Source organism: Eptesicus fuscus, chromosome 4 (assembly GCF_027574615.1).
Source record: "Eptesicus fuscus isolate TK198812 chromosome 4, DD_ASM_mEF_20220401, whole genome shotgun sequence".
NCBI lineage: Eukaryota > Metazoa > Chordata > Mammalia > Chiroptera > Vespertilionidae > Eptesicus > Eptesicus fuscus.
Window position 1 is genome coordinate 33,777,103 of NC_072476.1, and position 15,283 is coordinate 33,792,385.

Below are 15,283 nucleotides of genomic sequence, written 5' to 3' on the forward strand. Positions count from 1 at the left end.
GACCCAAGTTATATTAATAAATTCACATAAACTTTGAATGGAGTCTCCAGAGTCAGCTACTACTGGGTTCTGTCCTGTTGTTTCCTGTACAACAGGATTCTCTTATATGTGTTTTATATGTCCTGTTTCCTGTTTTACCAATGTTATATATGAGAGTGTTGGTGACATAAAATTAAATTTGTGCATGACCCTAAAGATAACGGTATTCACTAGTATGTTGAAGGTAGAAAAGCAATTCTTTTTTAAAAAATATATTTTATTGATTTTTTTACAGAGAGGAAGGGAGAGGGACAAGAGAGTTTGAAACATCGATGAGAGAGAAACATCTATCAACTGCCTCCTGCACATCCCCCACTGGGGATGTGCCCGCAACCAAGGTACATGCCCTTGACCGGAATCGAACCTGGGACCCTTCAGTCTGCAGGCCGACGCTCTATCCACTGAGCCAAACCGGTTAGGGCGAAAAGCAATTCTTGTTCCTCCTTCTCCCTTCCCCGACAAAAAATAACAAACAGGGAATGGATGAGTGACAAAGTAATAGGGACCAATGTTCTGCATGTAGGTGGAAAAGCCTACAAAATATCCCTGTGGCTGCCATCCAAGATGGAAAATCAGTCTGGAAAAAATAAGTAAGAAAGGACTGAAAGTGGAAGGTGTGGCTTTTTGACAGCAATAGCAGTGAACAGGCCTGGGGCTCTTTATAGAGACTAAGCTCAAAGTGAACTAAGAGTGTGATTCAATAAAGGTTAAACAAATCTTAAGGTCCATGAACAGCAAGCAGTACAGAGTCCAAACATAAAGTGAGAGGCATGCCTTTCTCCATAGTGGTCAGGCCACCTTCGTGCAGGGCTTTGCCTTCTGGTCACCATAACAAATCAGAGTGCAGGGAGCGGAGAGTTAGCAACACGGGAAGGAGCAATGGAAGCTTCTCTGAGTTTCAGCAAAAAGAGCAGTGTTTGCTTTGGCTGAAGAGGGGGCTTGGCAGGGGGGGGCTGTGTTAGTCTGCTGGGGCTGCCATAACAAAGTACCACAGTTGGGCAGCTTAAACAACAGATGTTTAGTGTCTTATGGTCTGGAGGCTGGAAGTTCAAGATCAAGATGTCAGCAGGGTTGGTTTCTTCTCCTTTTCTTATACATGGCCTCCTTCCCCTGTGTGTGTCTGTGCCCTAAAATCTTCTTCTTTGAAGGACACCAGTCATGCTGGATTAGAGTCAACCTATGTGACTTTATTTTAATTTAATTACCTCTTTACAGACCCTATCTCCAAATACAGTCACATTTTGAAGTCCTGGGGGTTAGGATGTCAACATATGCATTTTAGCAGGGGGGCATAATTCAGACTATAGCAGTCCCTGAATCTTGCCTCCTCATGTGGAAAAGGAAATAGATTTCTCTTTTGAAATTCCTGCAGACAATGCAAAGACCACTGTGTGGAAGTTATTAGGAATACCGATTCTGGCTCAATATAAAGAAAAGCTTTGCTTTAGAAAGGGACGGTGTCAAAGATGGTCAAAGAGCGGGGTGGCGGGGGGGAAAGGGGGGATAAGGATACATATGTAATACCTTAATCAATAAAGTAAAAAAAAAGATGGTCAAAGAGAAAGTAGTCTCTTGCTGGAAATGCTGTATAGAGAAGAGGCAGACTAGATGATCCCTTAAGATGCATCCATCAGCCTGAGGTTATTAGATGCTGAGTGGTGCTGGGCAGGTTGATGGATAGCTGTCAAGTGGATTATATACGACTAAAGTTTTGAAGATAATTTTCAGTCTTTTAAGAGCATCTGTGCACGATTACATTCATTTTCACACTGGTCAGGACCTCCTCCTGGTGTCCTCAGTTGGATTTGACCCACCTCAGTGCCTTGACTCACCCAGCTAGAAAGCCCAATTCCAGATCTCAGCTCTTCAGAGTTTGTCCAGCCCCTCGGTGGGAAAGTGGCCATGCCCAGCCTTAACTAAAGACATGCCATTAATGGGCCACCATTCTGGCTTCAGAGACCATAATGTTTTCCTGGAAAAGTACTTCCCTGCTAAATTGTAAAGACAGATGCCACTACTTTACCCAGTAACGGGCCATTACTTTCCTTGAATCTGGCATATAATGGGTTTTTCCTCCTACACAAATCTCTCTTGGCCTCTTGGTTGCCCTTAATATGCAAAATTTATGGTTTTTCCCTAGCTTCCAGCTAGGAGGTCACAGAAGGCTTAAAAAGGGATGGAACAGGCCTTGCTTATCACATAGTCATTTCCACTTGAATTTTGTCTTGCCATAGTGCTGATAATGAAAGGGAGATGTCCAGAATGGGTATTAGAAAAAGTCACAGAGGAACAGGCAAGGACCCTTTATAAGGAACTTAGGAATATGTTCCATTTATCCCTCATGGACAATGGCTCAGATTTCATTCCCATATGTGAACCATCTCCAAGGACTTTGTGGAGAAAGAGTTGGTCTGTGGGGTGAGAAGGAGAGCCACCTAATAGCCACTATGAGAGGTCCAAAATAGACATGATTCAGAGTAGAAAGAAAATTGACAATTTCTAAATATCTATATCTTGAAACTCCAGATGAACTGAGATTAAAACCCCCTGCCTTAACAAAACAGTCCTCTGTGCTGTTCTCCCTCAAGAGGAGAGAGAGGCAAAGCAGTGGAAGAATTTTCTGTTTGACCTTGGAGTCAGACTGGGCTTCAATCCTTGCTCTGCCATCTTGGGAACGTTTCTTAACCTTTTGTGTATATGAGAAAGACTGGACTTGGGAAAGTGAACCTGACTTCCTGTCTGTAAAATGGGGCTATCAACAGAATCTCCATTTGGTTGTTGTGAGGCTTAAATAAAAAGCTCCTAGGTTGATATCTGCCACAGAATAATCTGGCAAAGATTAGCCATATCCTTTATGTCTCTAGTATGTGGTATTCCTCCAAGAAAAGGTATCAGGTTGTATAGAACATCCTTATCCAGTGAAACCCCTTCTCAAAATACTTTGTCTTATTTTTTGTAGGAATTACTCTGATTGGGGCTCAGGGTCTCCATGCCTCCAGCCACGTCTTTTTATATCAGCTGGCTTTTGAAATAAACATTCCCACTGCCCCAGGGATGGTGCTCACACTTGGTCCTTGGGTAGGAATAAATTTGATTACTTGACAAATATGATCAACTTTACGGAGCAGCCTCAATTCAGAGAGGCACACACATGAAACAGTTAAATTTTCACCCATTGTCCCCCTCTGTATTATCAAATCTCCCATCTCTCTGGATGACAGGTTTTAAAATGGCACCTGAAGGAAATTGTGTGTACCCTAGTCACTTTCACTTAAGATTCTGAAAGGTCCCTTTTTTTACTATTGCCCAAGTTGTGTCCGGGGTACTGCAGTGGGAAGGGGAGGGTGGTCTGTGCTTTACTCTTATCCCTCCCTCTCCCCGGAGTGGAGGAAGTGAGTGGTCTGCCTCTAGATGACTATGTCCTCCTCCCCTTTCCTAATCTAAAAGAAGAGAGAGGAAAAGTGCAAGGGTCTCTTACTTAACTCTCTCTGTTGACTGTTGCTGCTCCCTAGGTAACACAGTGTTCCAGTTACTGAGGCTGCAAAACAAGTTACCACAAAGGTTAGTGGGTTAAAACAATGAGAACATTTATTTTGCTCCCAGATCCTCACTTTTTGGCAAAGACAAGCATAGTTGGCTAATCTCTGCTATACTTGGTGCAGCTGGGAAGGCTTATAGCCTAAGTGTTGAATTATCTGGAAGCTCACTCACTCCTAAATCCAGTGACTCCAGTAGTCAACTGAGATCTTAGCTGGGGCTGTTGCTCATAACTCTTGTGTAGGCCTCTTCATGTGGCCTGAGCCTCCATCCAGGATAGTGGCTTGGAACCAAGGATAAGCATCCAGGGACACACACATACATACACACAAAGAAAGAGAGGGATGGAGGGGGGGAGGGAGAAAGAGAGAGATAGGGAGAGAGAGAGATATGGAGGTCATGTTGCTTTTATCACCCAGCCTCAGAAATCACATGGCATCACTTTTACTGCATTCAGTCCCTCAATATCATAATAAAGTCACCCTCAGTTTCAAGGGAAGGAGAAATAGATGCCACCTCTTGATGGGGAGTGAAAGGGTTCTGGAAGGGCAATATTGCTGTGGCCACTTTTGGAGAATACCGTCTACCACCACCAATGGTCTGTGCGTCAGACATCCAAATGTTGGCTCATGGAGTGCAGGGATAACATCTTCAGGGAGCCCTTAGGGGCCTGCTCCCTACCCTGTCCTAGTAGATCTGCTCCAACAAGGCATCCTACACCCTCTTTTTGCTGGGGTCCTTTCGGTGGGCACAGTAGGTCATTTGAAGCCCAACTACCCTCCTCTGGGTCCACTTGATCTGTAGGAAATTCAGGCATCTTTGGCCACTCAAATGGCATGAACATGGGCTTTTACAATGCTCTCCTCTGCTACCCTCCCATCTTAGACAGTGGATTTGTTAAATCATCCTCCACCTGCCTGGGTGAGAGGAAGATTCCTGTCTAAGGGAATGAGATGCCAGCCTTCTCCTGTTACTGGCACTCCTCCCCACCCTACCCCCAGTTTTTGGAGACATTTGTACTTGGCTTCATGGTGAGGGGGAGTGGGGATCACTATGGAAGAGAGGTGGGAAACATTCAACTTCTACAAAACCTTTATCTCTTGCTAGCTTCCTCTAAACTTGGGGAGTAGGGGAACTGGCCCAGGTACCAAAGCATCTGAGCTTTTCTGCCTATCACGTGGGTGATATCTGGGATCTTGGATGTACTGTGCTGTGGGCTCTGAGTGTCTTCCAGAAGTTTAGACCTCTCTGCCCTTACTTTGGACTCTAGTCAGTAACAATAGAATTCCAATCCACATCCAGTCACACAAGTGCAAAAGCACCGGGGTCTAAACGAGGAGACAAAATAAGTAAGACAAAACGTGCATCCTTTCTGTCTCTGGCATGTCATGTATGGGCACTGAATTCAGACAGACTTGTTTCTAATCTCCTCTGTACTTCTTATTCTTGGTGCAGTTACATTACCTTTAGGATCCTTTATCTGTAAAACTGGGATTATAACAGCATTGGATTGTCATGAGGCTCTGAGTTGATCCATGTAAAACTCTGACACCCTATGAAGTATTGTAGTTAGCTAGTAATGCTATTGTTATTAGTACTAATTTTTTTACTCACTTGGACATAAGATGAGCTTAGGGCTCTGGGCTGTTGACTGACCCTTGGGCTGCATGTGTGGGCCTATCTAATAGCTTTTTGTTGTCTGGTGGCTCAGTGGATTGAGCATTGGCCTATGCACCGAGAGATCACTGGTTTGATTCCTGGTCAGGGCACATGCCCAGGTTGTGGGCTCGATAACCAGTAGGGGGTGTGCAGGAGGCAGCCAATGGATGTTTCTCTCTCATTGATGTTTCCATCTCTCCTTCTTCCATCCTCTCTCTCTAAAATCAATTAAAAAAAAAAAAACATTTTTAAAAAAAAGGTGGCAGAGATATAGGAGAGCTCAGTACAACTTCATTGGCTCTCACAGGCACCCCACTAGGACAGGGTGGCCTTTCCTCATCCTTGGAGAACCAAAGTAAAGAAGACAACGATGCCCTGGCTGGTTTGGCTCAATGGATGGAGCGTCGGCCTGTGGACTGACAGGTCCCGGGTTCGATTCCGGTCAGGGGCACATTCCCAGGTTGTGGGCTTGGTCCCCAGTGGGGGGGCGTGCGGGGGACGGCTGATCGATGATTCTCTCTCATCATTGATGTTTCTATCTATATCTTCTCCCTTTTTCTCTCTGAAATCAATAAAAAAAATTTTTTTTAAAAGGAAGATAATGATAACATTGAGCTGTGTTCCCAGGTCTCGCCTTTATTTGTCCAAACTACATACAAGTTTTGCATGACCCTCTTTGCACTTCTGGAATCGAGCCATAGGACACAATACCAAGCCTTCTCTGATATTGGAGTTTTTTTTTTTTTTTTTAAATATATTTTATTGATTTTTTACAGAGTGGAAGAGAGAGGGATAGAGAGTCAGAAACATCGATGAGAGAGAAACATCGATCAGCTGCCTCTTGCACACCCCCCACTGGGAATGTGCCCGCAACCAAGGTACATGCCCTTGACCGGAATCGAACCTGGGTCCCTTGAGTCCGCAGGCTGACGCTCTATCCACTGAGCCAAACCAGTTTCGGCTGATATTGGAGTTTTGATTTCAGGCAAACTGGGGGTCCTTTATAGCAGTACCTCGCCAGTTTTGCTCTGATATTGGCCAAATGTCAGAGAAGAGAGACTACATGGCATGGGGACACTTTTTGGAGTTGGACTGGAACCTGGAGAGCAGCTGAACTAATCCCAGAGCTTCCGCTAAACATCTGAGTAGTTTATAAAGGAAGAGGATCATCTTGTTTCAGGAAGCTTACAGTGTAAGCAAGCACATGCAGGTGTACAAACACATCCAGGCAGCACGGGGTGGCCGGTCGTGGGGTGAACTGTCATTCACTGGCCACATGATCCTTAAAGCTTCTGATTCCAGGAGTCACAGTCTGATTTTAATAACAGGTGACGGGCACTGAACGTCGCGAGAGAATATAGAAGGATACTGGAGAGAGTAATTAAAATATTGGGAGGAAGGGAAGTGAGTCCTTCATATTAGAAAGAATATTTGAAGGTTTATAATAGCTTTTTAAAAAGATTTAAAAAATTTTTTTTTATTTTCTAAAGGACGTTAGCTTATCAGCATAGTAGTCTGAACAAAGCTGCTTTTTAAAAAAAAATTAGTTTTATTGATTTCAGAGAGGAAGGGAGAGGGAAGAGAGAGATAGAAACATCAATGATGAGAAGGAATCATTGATCGGCTACCTCCTGCATGCCCCCTACTGGGGATCGAGCCCACAACCCAGGCATGTGCCCCTGACCGGAAATCAAACCCAGGACCCTCCAGTCTACAGGCCGATGCTCTATCCACTGAGCCAAACCAGCCAGGCTATCATAGATTTTTATGAGGAAGCTAATGAAAGATTTGAATGTAGGCTAGTTAAAAGAATGATAGCAGGCAGAATTCAGGTGCATTCAACGTGAAGACAATATAAAAACAAACAAACAAAAAAAGCACCAAAAACAGTTTTAGTAGTTTAAGCAAGAGATGAATGAAGATCCACGGGGGAGGAGGAGTTAATTTCTAAATGAGACTCTGTATGAATACATCTATATGCACATATGCACAAATACTTTGCAAGCAGAATACAGTAACACATTTGTTACGGAAAGATGGTCACTGAAAGACAGATTGGTGAAAAGAGAGGAGAGGCAGGATTTGACAGTGATGGGAAAGAAAGGACCAGCAGGTGAGTCAGGTGATGGGGCTGGGCTACGGATGACGGAGCAGAGCTGAGGAGTCCTAATTCAGGGGTCCTCAAACTACGGCCCGCAGGCCACATGCGGCCCGCCAAGGACATTTATCCGGCCCACCGGGTGTTTTTGCCACCACTGCCTGTCCTGCTTAGCAGCCAACTCGTCCCGGGCCCGCAGTGCGCATGTGTGGAATGTGCACCTTACTCTCCGACTCTCCTCCTTCTCTCTGAGGGACAGTGAACTGGCCCCCTGTTTAAAAAGTTTGAGGACCCCTGTATTGATTATGCAGGTCAAAGCAGTTGGGATTGAGCAGTGGAGCTGGACTGAAGGGACACAGATGGAGAGAGAAGGAGGAGGAAGCTGGGAATGACACCTCTTGGGTAGGTTTACATGTTTGATGACAAACAGGTAAAGGCTTCAGGTAGACATGTGCAGGTTTGAATGCAAGGAGACGAAGTCCAAGAGGAGACAGGACCAAAGGAACTTGGAGGAGACACCCAGTGATTTTGTAACATGACCCCTCGCCTTCATGCTTTCGCTGGTGGTAGGACAGTGTATATGCTGCATGCAGTTTCACAGGGTCGGTCCACATAAGGCTTCATCTGGCGCTCAGGGACTGGCCCATTGGTGGTATTCACAGAGAGACCCATGGTCCCGGCACAGCACCCTTGTGGCTCATTGCTTTGGCTTCCACCATGCCCCTGAGATGCGCGGCTGTCTTTCGGGAGCCAACTGCAAGGTGATTACATGTTGGAACAAGCTCTCTGCACACCTCACTGTTCAGCCCAATGGGGAGGCATGGGGACAGAGCAGAAAGAACATGCCATCTACAGCCATCAGCCGCTGCCTCTTGCTGGATGTGTGGCTTCATACAAGCAACTTGACCTCTCTAAGTGTCAGCTCCTCTTCTGTAAAAGTGGGATGACATTGGCCACAACTGCCTACCCTGCCGTCTTGAAGATCGTATGAAATGGTGGATGTGACAATGCTTGGTTAACTGCAAAGTACCGTATAGGTGCCAAACATCACGATTCTTTTAATGCCAAAAACTGCATTTTAACATAAAAAACCCCACCTTGCAAAATGAAACTGGGGGAAAGATCCTAGATGACTTTGATTATGGGAATAAATTAAAAGGGAAAAAATAGCACTGTTTTAAGAATTTCCCCCAAATTGTCCATATACACTCTCAAGGAAGAAATGAGCATCTCAGAAAGACTGTTGTCAGGGGGCTGCCTCCCCACGGGCCCTGGAACACCTTGGTGCCTGACCTGTAAATGCTCCCCTGCACAGCCAGAGGAGAGCCAGATGGCCGCCGCCCCCTCCCTCCCCGTGCAAACATCTCTCACCCAGCCTAGCAAACAAGCCTCCCTGGGTACAGAGGCGCCTCCGTGCTGCTTCTGTGTGGTGTAACCCAGAAACAAGCCACGGGCTCTGGACTTGGGTTATGTTTATAATCTGGGCCCCAAGCAACAGGGTCATCTGTCTTGGCTCCGGCTCTCTTATGCAAACAGGGCCGGGGGCCCATGTGGTTTGAGGACAGCCAGGCCCCTGCTTTCACTCCTCTCTGTGTAAACACGGTACAAAGAATCTTTGTGACCGTCCAGGCAGAGCAGCCAAGCCCAGAGGAAGAGAGCCTGCATGGGGAGGCAAAGGGAGGTAGCAAAGGGGGGTGCCCGCCAGTACCCCCTGTACCATATGTTATAGAGAAGTTAACTTTGCCCAGTGTCTGACTGTGAGAGAGGGTCTGTCACCTGCAGCAGAAACCAAGAAAGGTGTGAGAAAAGGGAGAACAGAGCTGATATCCTGCGGCTCTGATACCTTCCCTACCTAGCATTTCAGGTGTGGTTAAAAAAAAAAAAAAAAAAAAAAAGAACTAAGGCCATCCTAGCTGGTTTGGCTCAGTGGATAGAGTGTAGGCCTGTGGACTGAAGGGTCCCGGGTTCGATTCTGGTCAAGGGCACATGCCCATGTTGTGGGCTGGATCCTTAGTGGGGGGCGTGCAGGAGGCAGCCGATCAATGATTCTCTCTCATCATTGATGTTCCTATCTCTCCCACTCCCTTCCTCTCTGAAATGAATAAAACTATTTAAAAAAAAATAAAAGAACTAAGTCCTCCTCTTTAAGCAGTGCAGGGTGGAGGAAAGAATGCCAGCTGAAGAATCAAGAAAGCAAATTGTATTCCTGCCTCCACCCCTAATGAGTTGTGGGTGCCCTTTGGATGGTGCCTTAAGCTCTATGAGTTTTCTTGTCTACACAAATTAGAATTGTGCTATCTGCCGTTTGTTGAGCTCCCTGACTGTGACAGAGACTTTAGATATGTTATTTTAGTAGTCCACATAAGTACCCAATGAGGTAGGGATCCCCATTTCAGAGATTAAAAAATCAAGGCTCAGCAAGGAGAACTGACTTGCCCCCCAAATGCACATTAATGAGTGGCAGAAGCAGCTCTTTTTACTGCCAAACCCCGATTTTGCCCCTGCACTTCTTTCTCCGATGATTTGAAAACTGAGACTACACAGGTACTGGCCTACTTAGAACAATCTTTATTGCAGGAGACAGACGTTCTCACTCAGATAAGCTCAAGGCCTGGGAGTCTGGGCTCCCACCTTTCCCAGAGATCTCCTCCCACTGCTCTGGTTTATCACCTTGGTTAAAATCCAGGGAAAGAGAACAATCAACAACTTGTTTCACCTCAGGGTAGAACTTGGCAGGAGCTCTTGGAATCACTGCTACCCCATTCCAAGGCAATTCATAAACGTCTAAATTTCCATGGCATGTCCTGAAAGTTGCACGAGGGTGGCAGAACCAGTAATCCTTCTCCTTATGGACAAAAATTAGCACTGGGAGGCATTGCTAGGAGTCAGTGCAAGAAAGGTTCTGAGGCCTTTAGCAGTAAACTCTCGACAATAATATTCTAAGATAGGAATCAGCAAACTTCCACCAAAGGGCCAAATGCAGCTTGCTACTTGTTTTGTGCAGCCAGCGATCTAAGGGTTTTACATTTTTAAATAGGTGGAAAAGTTTTAAAAAGAATATTGGTTCATGGCATGGGAAATGAAGTATGGTAGCAGCCATACTTAGGTAAAAACTGCTGTTTGAATTTTAACCCTGCTATTCTGGCTTCCGCATGCACTTACTTGCTTAAGGTCATTTTCCTGTGCCTGTGGACCAGAACCACAGGAGATGGATTCCCATTGACTCAGTAGCTCCAGGAGTTGAAACTGCAGATAACCTTTAGAGATTATCAACTTTGCTCAGTTCTGCTTCTGTACTATCTGCTTTCACAAGACAGGTCCACATTCCAACGTCCAGCAGGATGTGGCTGGGAACGACCCTGCGGGCTGTTCCCAGTGTTTAGAATTTAGAATTTAGAATTTAGAACGAAGGAAAATTTTTGTGGTTTAGACCTTTAAAAGGACTGCCTACACCTGGAACAGGGCGGTCATGAGGGTGGACCCCACCTGCGTGGGGTGGTCTCGCAGCCGTCGCTGGCCAGCTCAATAAATCTTGCCTGGTTTTTTTAATCAATTAGCAGCCTCCGGTGGTCTTATTTTTGACTCCAGGGTTCAACCCCACAACAGGAAAATGATATTAAACTCAAATTTTGGCATCCATGAATAACATGATTTCAGAATGCAGCCATGCTCCTTTGTTTACAAAGAGTCCGAGGTAGCTTTTGCGCTGCAATGGCACAGTTGAGTGGTTGCAAATATTTACCATCTGGCCCTTTACTGAAAATGTTTGCCATTTCCTATTGTAAGAAAAAGCACGTGGCTGGGCAGGGCCTCGGGGAGGGTCTCCCCATACCCGAGGTACCGAATTTTCCGGCGTATAAGACGACTGGGCGTATAGAAGATTTTCCTGGGTTAAAAAGTCGTCTTATACGCTGGAAAATACGGTAGATCTTTGTTTAATCTCTTGTTTTCTGTAAAGCAGCCACACCTCAGCTGTGCCAGGTGTCAAGATCACGCTAGGGCTCAGTGGTGGAGCGTTGACCTATGAACTAGGAGGTCACGGTTCCATTCCTGATCAGGGTACATGCCCAGGTTGTGGGCTTGATCCTCAGTGTGGGGCATGCAGGAGGCAGCTGATCAATGATTCTCTTCATCATTGATGTTTCTATCCCTCTCCCCCTCTCTCTTCTTCTCTGAAGTCAATAATATATATATATGATTCCACTGGGTCTGGTTGGTGGCCTGAGGGAGTGGGCTCTCAGACTCAAGATGCATTATTGGCCCTGACCTTCCCCTCCATCTCACGCTTCAGGGGTCAAGTCCTTTCCTCCCCCAGCATCCAGAGGGCTGGCAGGCAGGCTTAGGTTCTTCAGGAGGGAGACTGGAGGATTTTCCACTGGAGAAACTGACAAAAAGACAAGATCCAGACACTGACAGTTGGTGTCCAGTTCCCAGAGGCTCATCTATGGGAAGATAATAGTGGTCAAGACCTGCCCACACCTGAGCCTTCCAGGAAGCTTCCTAGAGTCCCTGCTGACTGTGTGAGTCCCGCACTGATTCTTTCCATGTGAATGGGCAGTCAAGACATTTGAGGAAAGCCTTTAACTTATGGATAGGTGTGGTATGTTGAGTATTTGGGGGCTGATGGAGGAGGAGACAAGACCACAACTTGGCAGTATTATTCTACAATGGACTTTATTAGGTGGATCTTGGTCAGGATTGCATAAAAGGGACTTTACAGAGACAGCTGCAGTGCCAAGAGCAGGGAACAGGGCAAGAGAAAGGGGAATCCGAGAGGGGACTTGTGTGTCTAGGTGACCTCACTCAGCAGTACAGTTGGGAGTTGCCGGGTCAGAGAACCAGAAGGGCAGCAGAGGTTTAGGGGTATTTTATAGCCCCAGGGTTTGTCTTATCTATGGCTAGCTGATAGGTGCAGTTTTGCAAAGCAGGAGGCTCTAAATGGCTAAAAATATGCTTCTTTGAGCTATATTTAAAGCAACAGGATGTGTAAGAATTTGAATTTGGGGCTGGTGGGCTTTGAGCCTGCTATGAAGAAATAACCCAGGGGCCATCTTTAGCCCATTTATGTAACAGCAGCCACAACAAGAGGAAGCCATGACAATGCAGGGAGCAGAAGAAAATATTTAGCAAAAACCTCTGCAGTTAATTTCCTCAGAGATAAGAGAAGAAACTGCAGGATGGTCTATAAAGGGAACATTTAGAAAACAAAAGAAATATCTTGAAATAAAAAATATTAGCGCAAAAATGAAAAATTCAATAGAAGAGAAGGTTAAAGATATATATCAGCAAATAGAACAAAAAGACAGAAATGAAAAATATGAGTGAACATATGAAAATTAGAGAATCAATCCAGAAGGTTCCACATTTGAATTTTAGGAATTTTGGAAAATACAGAACAGAGAAAATGAAGTGGGGGAAATTATCAACAAAAATATCTTAAGAAAATGACTCAGAAATAAAGAACACATACATCCCACTGAATGTTCAGCAAAATAAATGGGAGAGAATTAAAAATAAAACCAACTCAATGTGAAATTTTAGAATCCAAATATTTCCAGATTCATTTAAAAGACTAAGAATCAAACCTGAAGCTCTAATTCAACAGAATATATGAACCCCTATGTTCATTGCATCATTATTTACAATAGCCAAAAATTGGAAGCAGCCCAAGTGTCCATTAGTCGATGAATAGTTACATTTACACAATGGAATACTACCCGGCCATAAAAAAGAAGGAAATTTTACCCTTTGCAACAGCATAGGTGGACCTGGAGAGCATTACGCTAAGTGAAAGAGCCAGTCAGAGAAAGACAAGTACCATATGATTTTACGCACATGTGGAATCTCATGAACAAAATGAACTAACGAATAAAATAGAGACAGACTCAGATAGGGACCAGGCTGACAGTTGGCAGGGGGTGGAACTGAGGGGCTGGGTGCGTGGGGGAGGAGCAATAAAAGAAAAAAAGAGAAAAAAACTCATGGACAAAGACAACAGTGTGGTGATTGCTGGGAGGAGGGGGAGAGAGGGGAGGTGGAGGAGGGTATACGGGGGATAAAAGGTGATGTAAGGAAACTTGACTTGGGGTGGTGAACATACTATATAATGTGTGGAATTGTGCACCTGAAATCTGTATAATTTTATTAACCAATAAATTCAATAAAAAGGGAAAAATAAAACAAACTTTGGAAAAAAATCGTAATGCTCCTGTCTTAACAGAAACATTGTTAAGTTAGAAGACAAAATTCTAAGGGTAAATAATTTCTAAACTAGAATTTTAAAAAAGAGTTATGAGGAGAGCAAAAAGACAATTTCAGATATGCAGGTTCTCAAAATACTCATCCACAGGCATTCTGTCTCAGGAGGCTTATGAAAGGCTATGCTTCACTAAAAGGAGAAACACCTGGGAGAGAAATGGGATCCAGAAGCAGGAGATCCAATATGGGGTTTGGGGTGTGACAAGGGCTCCCCAGGGGGCACCCTGAGATGACAGCTGTGCAGGAGCTGAGAGAGCAGCCAGGCCGTTTTGGAGCAGGAAAAAGAACTCCAGGATTTTTCTAGAGTAAAACATATGGCTGTATTCAGGTTATAAATCAAACTGTTCTCAAAACCTAAAGAAGACATTTGAGCCCCTATGGAAAAGGACTTTTCTGCATTTCTTTAACAACTTTTTTCATTGTTTAATAGTTTTTAGTCCTTATATTTTTCTATGTCACTATTCTATGTCTACTTGATAATATGAGGAAGATAGAATTCCAGTAAAGAATATTCCACCATCTCTGGCTATTTACTGAATGCAAAATCATACTATCCTCTTGTCTTAAACACTTGAATTTTCTTCCATTACATTATGCAGCAAAATTCACCAAAATGCATAGAGCCCACGGTTTCCCAGACAGGCTGGGGCCCGTTCTAAAATGCACAGACCAGTACAAGTCGTGGGGAGTTGGTGTGCTTCTCAGCCAGCTGTGCTGAAGCGGTGATTAAGAACTTTAAACACAGCTCTTATCTTCATTCTGGGTAGAGAGAAAAATAAGAGCTTATGTTTGGAGAAGGATTTTAGTGAAAAGAGCCTGAGCTTTGAGCCTGAACTGACTTGATTCTGCTGCTAAACTTTTTAATGGCAACTGTTTGCACCTGGTATTAGGCACAATAATTCCAACCTTGCAGGAAGTTTAAAAGTGATCCCATCATGGCCCTGGCTGAGTTGCTCAGTTAGTTGGAGCATTGTTCCATACACCAAAGAGTTGCAGGTTTGATTCCTGAGTCAGGGCACACACCTAGGTTGTGGGTTTGATCCCTGGTCGGGCGCTTAGGGGAGGCAACCAATTGATGTTTCTCTCTCTCTCAAAAAAAAAAAAAAAAAAAAAAAAAGTAATCCCATCTATACTAATATAAGGGTAATATGCTAATTAGATAGGATCTCTTCCGAACGTCCTTCTGGACAAAGCCACAGTGGCGGGGCAGAGGCAGAGGTGGTTAGGGGCGATCAGGCAGGCAGGCAGGCAGGCAGGTAAGCAGTTAGGAGCCAGCAATCCCTAAACCGGCAGTCGGACATCCCCCGAGGGGTCCTGGATTGGAGTGGGTGCAGGTTGGACTGAGGAATTTCCTGCACCAGGCCTCTAGTAATGAATAAAGAGGATTTGGTACTGTTCCTGGTTCCTAGAAGGTGTTTATCCTTTGTGGCTGTTACAAGTGTTAATGTTTTATCATTTCCTCATCTATCCTTTCTCATCGGATCTTCAGTGAGGTGGGAAGACAAGTTTTATATCCCCACTTAAAGACAGGCAAACCCACATCCCAGTGACAGGTTAGTACTATTCGATGGATCCTTTGGCATATAGCATTTCTGATTAGTGTGCAATGCTCTAACATAGACAGAGCCCTTGGCAAGTGAACTTCCTTGGAAGAGCAATTATCCTTGATGTGGTTTTACTTACAGCCCTACC